The sequence below is a fragment of the Falco naumanni genome, chromosome Z (genome assembly GCF_017639655.2).
Source record: "Falco naumanni isolate bFalNau1 chromosome Z, bFalNau1.pat, whole genome shotgun sequence".
Classification (NCBI taxonomy): Eukaryota; Metazoa; Chordata; class Aves; order Falconiformes; family Falconidae; genus Falco; species Falco naumanni.
Genome location: NC_054080.1, coordinates 21414996 through 21427203, shown reverse-complemented (window position 1 = coordinate 21427203; position 12208 = coordinate 21414996).

The following is a 12208-nucleotide window of genomic DNA, read 5'->3' as shown; positions in this document are numbered from 1 at the left end:
AAAATTACTTCCCTCCCCTCCAGACGCACTGGCACATGTACTCCTGCTGATTTAAAAAAGCCAGAGTAAAATTAAAGAAAATAAAAACCACACTTAAATTTAAAAATATCTCTCAAAATGTTTGCATTTGCATGGATTAAGAGAGCTGGGCGCCAGAAAAAGTTGTTTCAAATGTCTCCAGTAATTTTTTTCAGAGCATAATCTACAATCCACCGAGATTTTTTTCCCCCCACTTTGTGAACATGTAAGATAAGGGCATGTGAAAGCAATTTTTCATTGAAAATTGCACAGTGAGTATGCATGAACCAGTATTTGCTTTATTTCAAAGTTCCACAGCCCAAATGCAGCTGTAATTTGCATCATTTACAATTTTGCTGTAAACTGACTTGGGACATCTGTCTACATTACAGCCAGACGAGGCAAAAGATAAGTAGGAAAAATGAAAAACTTCTAACATAATTGATTTCCACCAAATAGCACTGTCTCTGGCTGTTACAGCAATTAGTTTATCAATTTAATGTTGATTACGACTTTCCCAATAAGAAGCAGGAAAGCTTGCAAACATCCTCTGAAGAGCAGTGCTGAAGAACAGTCTGGCACTGTTCCCACAGAAGCCAATACAGTATCTGATACATGTAGTTGTGTTTCTAGTATGTGTATTTATTTTACTTTAAGATATTTTCAGATGTGTTAAGCCAAAATCTGCCTTTACAACATTGTCCTTCTTTGATAAATTTTATTTCACTATGCTCAAGCTAAATTTATCCTGTGAAGGCATAAGTTTGGGCTTGGAAAATCTATTTCCTTCAAGTCTGTGCTTCAAATGATAACAGATTCTAAACACAGAGCAAGAAAGAAAGATTGCATTGAGAAAGCAATCAAGGTATTGTCTAAATAAGATAATAATCACATTTTCAAATTTGTTTGTAAGAAAACAGCTTTAAGAGCTCAGGGAAGCCCTTAGAGAAGCATGCAGTTATAAGATAGTGAGGAATCCATTGATAAAGAGATGGGAGCTCCAGAAACAAACCGTTGAGAATCACTTGATTTCTTAGAAGTGATTTTTTAAATACTTCACGTGCATAAGCCAGAAATGTAGCTACAGAAAAGTGCATGTGGTTTTCTAATCTTCTATTTATCTGGTTTTCATTATATCCTGCAATATATTTTCTTTGCTTTGATTAACCTAGTGTTGCACATACAAACAGGGCATCAAGCATCTCATTTCAATACTATGGGTTAAAAATATGATTCTGCCAGTAAGTTAATCTCTGGAACTGTGAACAAGAAGGAGAAATTGAGATATCAGTCCACTGTGCTTATATTAATGTGTCAGTACGCTAGCAGCCACAGAAGAGATCACTTAATTTCTTCAGGATGAATTTAGTATGAACTTCAAGCTATAACAATTAAATTTTTCATGAGCTTTCCAGAGTAGCACATGGTGAGATTGTCTTAACCTAACCTAACCAGTCCTTCTCAAAAAAAACCCTAGCACTGCCCTAAGAAGAGACTTTTTCCTTTTCAGACAAAGACAAATTATAAAAACCTTTGTCTTACCTAATTTTAATCATGATATTAAATTTCCTGTAATGTAAGCATTGTAATTTCTGTGTTCCCTGTTTAGCTGGCAGGAGATACACACCTTCAGAGAGCAATTACAGTTTATCCCAGATCACCCCCACTTATCTCCCTTATCTTTTTCTATTGACCATACAGGAAACACAGCAAGTGTTACCTTACCTTTGGGCCTGACCTTGGGCAACTCAGGAGGATGTCCTCTTAGACACAAATGGCCTTCTAGCTTTTTTAGCTTTGATCTTTTAGACAGAATATATGTAGATCCACATAAAAAAGCTACTATAAAACAATACATAAAGAGTTGAAGGGTGGGGAGATATATATATATATATATTTATCAGTGTATATAAATAATTTATATGTATAGATATGTAGTGTATATATGTGGTATGGAGACACTATATATAGTCTCTATATACACTCTATAAAGTATATATATTTGTCATATATATCATATATATTTTCTATCTATATATAATTTATGGATTATATCAGACTGTGTGTGCGTGTGTACATATATATATATAAATATCAGTCAACATGTTGAGAAACAAATATTTTAGCTATAACAAAAAAATTTTGTTTGCCCTGGAGATCACTAAGTTCTCTTCCTGTGGCTGCTAGCATACTGGCATATTCATATAAGCACAGTGGTCTGATATCTCAGTTCCTCCTTCCTGTTTGTGGTTCCACAGACTAAAATGGAAGAAGGAAGAGTGGCCTCCCACTTCCTGCCTGATGCTAGGAATATAGATCGTAAACAGCTGACAAGCTGATTTATCCAGAACAACAAACACAACCAGTCCATGGAATTAATTATTTCAAGATATTTGAGCTCTTTGAGTTATTTTTAGTGATTTCCTCCAACAGACATACCCACCTTCCTCTGCATAGACCAATTCAGTTTCTACAAAATATGCGCTACTTTGAAGCGTTCACTTTCAAAAGACGTTCAGATCTGTGGTGTTCCAAAGCAATGTTTTCCCAGTGGCTCACCTGGCTCTCTGCAGTCACTGGTGGCTTGCTGCAGCAGACCAGCCTGCAGTGCCAGTGGGAGTGATGGCTGTTGGAAGATGTCAGATGAACGGCCAAACCAGTAAGATCAACATGCTGGGAACCACTTGGTGGCAGTGGGCAGTTCAATGCATGGGTTGGGAGCAATACCTGCTCTGTGCAGATGGTAACCTGACTTTGCCCAAAAGCCTGGCCTGGTTCTGTCCATGTTAGCAGAAGATGTGATTGTGGTGGTTTTTGTTGCCCTGTCCTATGTGGGGTGATTGCTGTGCTGAGCCTCCAACTGGCCAGCTGAGATGAGTGGTCAGCAGTGATTTTGCCTGCCCAGGCAGGATCCAGCTGGGTTTGCAGTCTGAATGAGCCTGGCTCATTTGGTCCTAGGTGGCTTGGAAACAAATTCCACATACTTGGTGACGGAAACACCAAGACTAAAAATATTAAATAGGTCTTGCATGGCAAATAAGTAATGAATAGCACATGTGAGAAGTGGTGAAGAAAACATGATGGTTTTGGAACAATAGTTAAGAATTAAGTTTTATGTTTAGTGAGTACTTATTTTGTCATACCCAGTGGTGGAACTGTTACCCCATTGCAGTACTTTTTGATCTATAAAAATTAAATAAATCTGGCTCCGCACAAAAATCTGAATGTAGATATGGTAGCTGAAACCTTGAGAAAGGCTTAGACATTCATATGGTGTAGCGTCAGCCATAGTTAAACTAAGTTAAATATTTATAAAGTTAAGTAGTCTTCATGTTTTAAAATACAAATGATCTACTTCTTGACATTTGGAATATTTACCCTATCTATATTCATTTTACTATGTGGGAGGAGAATTATTGGGATCATTGGGATAGGATTGTAGTTCTGCTTTATTGTGGCGATTCCTCTGTTTCTGCATTTGCCTGTTTTGTCAGCAGCATAGATAGAAAGGCAGTGCGTACAACTCTGATTTGTACAGGCACACAGTGAGACCAATAACTGTATGCTTTTAGTTATCTAAAAGTCTATGTTATATCCCCAGAATCATTCAAGTACCTGTTTCCTAACGAGATCAAAAGGGCTGGACACTTGCACACCTGTGTGGATTGACCTGTAGTTATTTTTTGGCTTTTACCTAAACACTCCAGAGACTTCCTAAAACTGCACACTGCCATACCAGCAGTAGGCACCTGCTGGGAAGATGCCTCCATCAGGGAAAAAGTCCACTTGGGGCTCTCAGTGCAGCAGGAGCCACAGGCAGAGAAAGCAGCTGCCTCACCTATGCTGTGCAGTGCAGAGGAGGGGTCCCCCATCCCCTTCCCAGGTGGCAGGGCTGGTGGTGTGGAGCAGGAAAGGATGGAGCATAGCCTGTGCAGCGACAGGACATGTCTGACCCCGCGGAAGAGGGTGTGGGGCCTGCAGGTGGGTGGTCCAGAAACAGTCTTGGGGGCAGTCTGCGAGGTCCTCGCCATCACTGCTGTCCCTGACAACATGTTAACAGGAGCCTACATCTGGCTGCTGTTTATTCATCATGTGACTCTGGTATGTGCCCCAGCATTTACTGTTGTTGAGCCAGCCCATATGCCAGGCTGACTTCTGTGTACCTATTCATCAACAAAGGGCTGAAAAAAATAGGCTGGCTCATCCTTTTTGTGGAGCAGGCTGCTCACGTAGCAGATCTTGTCCCAGAGGCAATGTTATCTGAAGAACTGGTGAAGACTAGGAGGGCTGGGACAAATCTGAGCACAGCACTGGCACCAGCGCTTCTGTGCAGGTGTTTAGGCAGCAGGAGCTTGTGAAGACAGATGTTTGCTGTGCTGCCTGATACAGGTTGCCAGGTTGGGGCACCAACTGGTCATGGAGAAAGGATGAGGGAGGCTGAGAATCTCTCAAAGAACTGGATCGGACCTTTGGTCCACACCGTCCCCACTCTAGGCTGCAGGAAATGGTCTAGCAGTGGTCCTCACATCCTTTCACTGGGTACAGAGGAGTGGATTGGGACTGGGCGAGGTGGTGTATCCTCTTCCCTGTATTTGTGGCCTACTGAGGATACAGCTGGAGCATTCAGGAGGTGCCTTGAAAGCTGGCAATGGGAGCATAGGCAGGTATACAAAGATATGGCCATTTGCTTAGTTTTTCCATATGGCCTAAGGCAATGTGAGATTCAGGGTAGCATTAAAAGTATTTAATACATCTTGATCTTTTAGTATGATCTAAGCAATTTATGGATACTGAGGAAAGATCATGATTAGTGAAACCCATTTAAATATTATATGGGATAGATTTTTTTTCAGGGGCTTATACATTTTGACTTAAGCCATTTAAAACACAGAGGAAATTAAAGTCTTCTCTGAGGTTCTGATGGATGGAAAACTTAAATGCTGACATTGTACTGTTTATTAGATCCAAGAATTAGAATATCCAAATTAAATCAAATGGAAAACATTAGTGGATTTGTAATTATGACTTCAGTATGATGGGAATGCATTGTGGGTTTTCTGGTTTAGAAAGCAAATGTTATTTAGAAGCCACTTCTCTTAAAAAATCATGAACATAAACCACCAGTGTTAAGAAAATCCCCACCAGAAGTATAAAAAAAATGAAGCTAATTCTATTTCAGACTACTGAGCTTTTTGTTCTCTTATAACAGCTCTGAGTACATGGAACCTATTATGTTAGATGAGCATGTTACTTCTGGAAAAATTCACTGGTCTCAGTGAAATGAATTTTTTATTTTTTCTTCCTCAAAGAAAAAACAATGCCTTGGATTTCATTTTTCCCAGATATTAATGTCAAAGCTGGTGTAATCAGGATGTCACTTAATTAATTCAGTAAATTAAGAGACTTCCTGTTCTAACACAGGTGTTTAAACTACACTTGAAAACAGAGTTTACACTCAGAACATGCTTCAGTGTTGCCCCTTATGTCTTCAAATTTGTATTCTTAGATTTTCTTTTAAAGTCTATGGTCCTTTTCTTGCAAGATCATGGAGTATTTTGTGTTACCTTTGGAGCTACGTAGATTGCCTCTGGTGCCTAGCTTCAAACCTTGACTGTCCAGGGACTACCATTTCTTTAGGTTGATTAAAGCAGCTACATGTGTCAGAACTCACTGTGAAAGTAATGTGTCTGGAGTCTGTGTTCATGTTTCTTTACAAAGTGGATAACAAATTCAGTCACAAAAGTCACAGAGATGTACACCAGAAAAGCATCATAAAACCTGTGCACCAATTAGCTGGACAAAAATTGGTTCACAAGTTGTCCATCCAAGAAAATGGATGAAAATACGAATGAGCAAAAGAGTAAGAAGTGGCTTGCAATATTGAAAAATTCTAATCTACTGAATCAAAGCAATTGCACATCACTAACTGGCAACCCTAAGTAGTTTGTTGTCTTTAGAAAAAACATTTCACTTGATAGTTTGAGTAATTACCATAATATACATTTTCAAAGACACATCTTCCCAGAGAAGCTATCTGAAACTGATGGCAAGTGGCAGCAAGTTGTTGTCTCATCCATCTACCACAACAGGGAGTCAACAAGCCATATGAAAAAGGAATAGTCAATGCTTCACAGCCAGAATGCAAAGATGTTGTAAGCTGATACCACAGGTATCTATTCTGGGTCACTCCTTCAATTGTGATTTTGTTGACGAAACAGATTCAGACTTAATAAATTTCTAGATGCTTTATAGATAAGTGAGAGGAGCTGAAAGAAGATGAAATTCTGAAATTAAAGAACTTGAGAATTATCTGTTAGAATGTTAAAAAATAAGTATCTCAGTCAGGAAACAAATAAATACACAAATCCAAACCAAGGACTAGCTGATGGGAGACAGAACTGCATCAGGAAACTGAGAATGTAAATCAGACCACAAGCTAATCCTGGGTGCATCACCTGCAAAATAAGAAATTTTCATTCTGTGAATAACAGAGGCATTTTATATAAGGCATGAAAGGCAAATTGTGGTGGGTTTTTCTTTTACTCAACTCAATGTTCAGGCCCCAGGTCAAGAATATTGTGTGTGCAGGGCACAATAAGAAAGATGTAGACGAACTAAAAGGACTTCAAGGGACAGCAACAAGAAAGATAACAGTTTAAATAACATGACCTGTGAGAAAAAGCTGAGAAAACAATGAGGTACATGATTTAATATATGAGAAGTTGTGGAGAACGGTGTAAAGAAAAGCGATTTGCCTCTTAATATGTCAAGAAGGAAAGACTTATTTGCCTATGGGAAAGTTAGTTTCGGGCAGATAAAAATAAAACTTTATAATATGTATGTAGTTTATCATGTGGAGATCAACTCTTTCATGAGACACCACAGTAGTTTGAACAATGTCTTTCAAAAGGGATCTATGTATATGTGATCTTAGAATAGGGAGCAGATGGGGTCACCTCCTTTCTTTGAGGTCGCAGCGTGGCATCTGTTACCTCTGGACCTATACAGCTTCTGCAGACTGATTACTTTTGCTCAGTTTTAGAGTGTAGCCATAAATGCAAGAATGAGCACTGGATTCTGTCATTGCACTGGAGATACCCACGTTTTATGGATTGTTGAAACATGCTTATCAAGAGGTGCAGAATGAAACTCATTTTTTCTTACCTCAGAGTTTCCTTGCGAAAGGTGACTAGTATGTAAAGCTTGTTGCAAAACTTGTTATGTTTGGCATCTGCTACCACTGAATGGTACCAGGGAGTCTGGATCTGTTCTTTTTCCTCCTTCACCCACACTTCACATATTTTTTCAACTTTATTTATATCTGAAAAAGAAGCCACAGGGGATTTTTAAAAAGGGAAGCATCCAACACAAACAAGTGTTCCAATTCACATGAAGCAAGATAGTAATCCTGAAACATAAACCAAAATCACTTAGATCATTCTGTCACAATATAAATCCTGTATACAGTATTTTCTTAAGAATTCTTTAAAAAAAATGATCTTGTCTCTCACATTTGTTCAACCTGATCAGTTATTTTTGTCAGTAACATATCTGTTTGTGATTACGTTCTGCCTTATCATGGGATCATAGGAAGTCGGAATGGACGTCAAGAATTTTCTGGTACATCCCACTGCCATGTACTCATCTGTCACCTATCTGACAATGCACACAGATCCATGTTTAGAACATATGATTTTTCATTTTTCAGTCTAATTTTTGGAACAAACTGAGATGAAAATTTCAAGGTAGAGGGAAAAATACTGCATGCCTAAACAGAACCTGGGACAATATAGTGATCCCCTCTGCCTGCCTTCCAACATTTTGCTCTGTTAACCATGTGTTTTGTTTTCCTTTTCCTCCTTATGCTATTTTACAGCTTATTTTTCTAGAATTGTTGCTTTCTAGCTTCTGTCTTTTCTTTGCCCTTATTTCCTGTTATCTTCACAGATGGTGGTGCAAAGAGAACTCGATTAAATGACTTGCTATAGAAGAGCCATCAGCAGCACCATATCTTTCCACTGAAGAAAATGGAAATGCAATAAGCACAGAAATGATGCTGGTAATTGTTGATAATCATCTCAAGGCTTTCCCAGTCCATTTTTTCTTACTCTGATTGCATTTATGTTGTGGTCTGGACATGCTACTTAAGGACATAATGATTACTCTGTGTTGCATCCAAGCAGCTCTTGCTGCCCTCAGTTCTCTGGCAGCTGCTTGTTGTTTCCCCCGGACATCAGATTCCCTTCTCTGCTCTTTCAGCATGGACCTGATGCCAGCACCATGACTGAAACCCAGGCCAAAAGTGATGGCTGACCTCCCACCTGGGTACTTCTTATGGGGATCTGATCTGTTGGAAAAAACCTCCCAGTTCCGTCCTGTTTCTTGGAAGGTGCTCACATACTCAATGTAAACCTGAAGGCAGGAAATAACTCGTTAAACAGAATGGTTTTTAAAAATAGTGAAGACTGCCTGGAGAGTAGAATCCCATTTTTCTAAACTCCGTGATGATGCAGTACAGTCTACCAATGTGTTACCAAAACTGTTTAGATATGCTAATGTAAGTTTTTGCAGTTTTTTTAATCAATTGTCAACCTCCTTTGTGATATTTTTTTTCTGTTTTAATTTCAGTAACTGTCACTATGTCTGAATTGTTCTACAGCCAGTGCCATTGTTGGGTGAGGGACCAGCTGGAAAAGTTGATGACAGCCTCTGCTCTAGATGACCTGCTGTCCTTTCCAGCGCTGTTCTGGAATGGATCCCCAAGGTTAGCAGCTGTATTGTGAAACTCCAGTTTATAAATTATGATTTAAAATGGAAAAGAAGAAAAAACCCTTATGCACAAAGAAGAAATGTCAAGCACCGGGTTATTTATAATATAACTCATTAGGCTTGGACCTTTATGTTTAATTTTATGCTCTATCTGCAAGAAAAAGATTTAAAATAGTTGAGAAGCATGTTATATTTTTGAACATCTGATAGCAAAGTTTGTTTGCCCTGAAAATAGGGAACAAAAGAGAGCTTGGTGCAGATTTAGTGACTTGCAATGTGATATTTGAGGTGCTGGAGCATGCCCAGAGAAGGGCAATGAAGCTGGTGAAAGCTCTAGAGAACGAGTCTTATGAGGAGCAGATGAGGGAATTGGGGTTGTTTAGTCTGGAGAAGAGGAGGCTGACAGGGGACCTTATTGCTCTCTACAACTACCTGAAAGTGGGTTGTAGGCAGGTGGGGGTCGGTCTCTTCTTCCAGATAACAAGTGACAAGACAAGAGGAAATGGCCTCAAGTTGTGCTGGAGCAGGTTCAGATTGGATATTAGGAAAAAATTCTTCACTGAAAGCGTAGTCAAGCACTGGAACAGTCTGCCCAGGGATGTGGTAGAACCACCAACCCTGGAGGCATTTAAAAACTGTGTAGATGCAGTATTTAGGGACATGGTTTAGCAATGGACTTGGCAGTGCTGAGTTAATGGTTGAACTTGATCTTAAAGGTCTTTTCCAACTTAAATGATTCTATGAATATGGTTCTATGATTTGCTTCTATAAAAGGAAGACCTATGTTGATCTGCTGTGAGCAGTTGTCTAGATGACACCCATCCATTTCAGTAAGGATGGTGGGAAATTCCCCCCAAATATTGGGACATATGCAAGGTTCCTTTCTCTTCTCTAGACAAGAAAAGTAACCCGCAGTAATGGGGAACTTCATTAGTTACCAGAAAGAAAGCATGTAGGTCCTTGAAGAAGACAAATCGAAAAAAATGAAGAGGTTTTGCATTTCGCTGATTAAAAAAATTATCAGGAATACTTTTTATATGCAGAGACTCCCATCATTCCTAGGAGGTGGATCTGTTTCAGAGCTGTTACCCAGCTTTGATACTCGGAAAGGATTCTTAGCGATCTTCCACTGTCTCCACAACATCCATCCTAAAAGGTCTATTAATCTATGTGCTAAAACAGAGATGAAGATGAGTAGAGGAGTCTAAGGCTCCACTGATGAAAGTAATGAGTTAGTTTACCAAAGAGCAGCTAGAAATATAATTTTTAGAGAACATTTCTTTAAGAGGCATTGTGAGTTGACATGGAGTGTACCCAAGGACATTTACAGCAGCAGTGCCTGTGAATCAGGATTTAGTTCGTTGACATTAGAAATAAAGTTCAGTTAGGAGAACAGCTCCATCATCCTCTCAATAGACACCATGGGAAAGCAGATAAACTTGATGTATTTCATGTTATACAAATAGTAACAATCTCCAAGAATTCATTAATTGATGTCCTAAAGGCTATGAAGAAAAACATTACATTATAATTCCCAGAGCAACAGCTGAGGTTATGATTATGCAAAAAATAAATTCAGTGAAGTCCAAAACTAATGTCAGATTTGGCTTTCATGAGCTGATTTTCCCCAGCCGCATTCTCACATCAGTTTGGGTTTGTTTTTCCAGCTCTTTGAGCATAACATTTCTTTGCATGGCTTTAAGTGTTATGAAACACAGAAGGAACTCAGGAAGGACCTATAGCCTGTTTTTTGCCCCATCCACCATGTGATATCTGGGTCAGCCCTTTCTTAAACTGGTTGGATCCCAACTCACTAGGGAATTCAGAAGCACCTGGATGACTTTACTAGTATTCCTTTCATGCTTGCAAGACCATCACAAGATGAAATAGTCTGCTGCTGCTTCTTATTGCTTAACAGCATCCAAAGTGCCTGGGAGTAAAAGTTGTGAAGACTGGGGGCATACATATATGACTTTTTTCTTATCTTACTGCCTTTACCTGATGTGGCTTTATCCCTGACTCTTAGTACTCTCTGTAAGCTTTTATCAGAGATAATCCTAAATCCTTCACTTATTCTTTGATTTGTGGAAGCACTACAGAGCTGAATATTTTTTTTTCATTTCATTTATGAGGACAAAGACTTGGACTGCCTTTTGCACTATGAAGTTTTGTGACCTCAAATAAAGAGATCAGGCAAGCACATGCAAGCCATATTAATACCCTGTAAAAACACAAGAAGAAAGCAGTATGTTAACATATGGGGATGATCTGTTCAGGCAAAATGAAGTAATGCAGTGCTTTCCCAGGAGAATAATATTAAGCACTCTCTGAATATTAATTAGCAGAACTAAAGCAAAAACATTACAGTATAGCTGTAAGAAAGGGATATGTGCCACAGCACTACTGCAGGGCCTGCTGAATGAATACACGTGCAGTGCTTTCTGGTCCTAAGCTCCTATGTGTGTTAAGAGTTAGTGACATTCTGCAAGTGAGACGATGAAGTAAATAGATATATATTTACTGCTATATACACAGCATATATATTTCATAAGAATAGATCTCTGAACCGTCCTACTCATGTAACCTGTCCCATGGAATATAAACAGGCAGGGCTTAAGTGGTTGTTTATGGCACTTGACGTGAAAGCATCTAATTTGTTATGTCACTAGATGGTCACCTGCCAAAAGCTGGCCACATCCTGTTACCTGCTTATGTGTCAATAATATACTTATTCTGGCTGTCTGCAGTTAAATGAAGTCAGTCAGGTTTCCAGGGAGTATAACACTGTACGCCATGAAAAGACTGAAAGGGAATTTGGGTGCAGTGAAAGGAGGTGAATGTACACTTTTAAACTTTCTAAGTCATTCAAGCCTTCAAGCCTAATAAAGTCAACAAAACACACTAATTATTTAACAAAAGGACCTGCATATAAGAGGAGATCTCAGACACTGGGCGGCATCTAAAACCTGGAGCTGCCTAACACAATTAGTATTTTTATACATGTTCCATCTTACTCTATATAAATATCTTATATGTGGTAATGTTGTTTGCCACAAAAGAAATGAACCTGTTAAAACTCAAGAAAACCATCTGATGCCTGGAATTGCACAGACATATTTAATAAGGGCTGTACATTCCAACAGTGAGAAACTCAGAGTGATACCCTAAGATGTTTCCAAAATGTTGTCTGGAAAAAAAACTCAACACTTTTTTTTCTGGGAGTCCAGGCTGGTAAGTGTCAGGGTGCACCAGGCAAGGACAAGTGCCATTTGCAATGGCTGTGGGGGGATCCTGGTGGTCTCCTCTCCTGCTCTGGGCAAGCATGGGCAAGGCCAGCAAGGCAGGCGCTCTACAGTGTCTGGAGTTCACCATGGTACTGGATAGTGCTCTGGACAGATTTGGCAGTGAGTAGTTGAGCCAG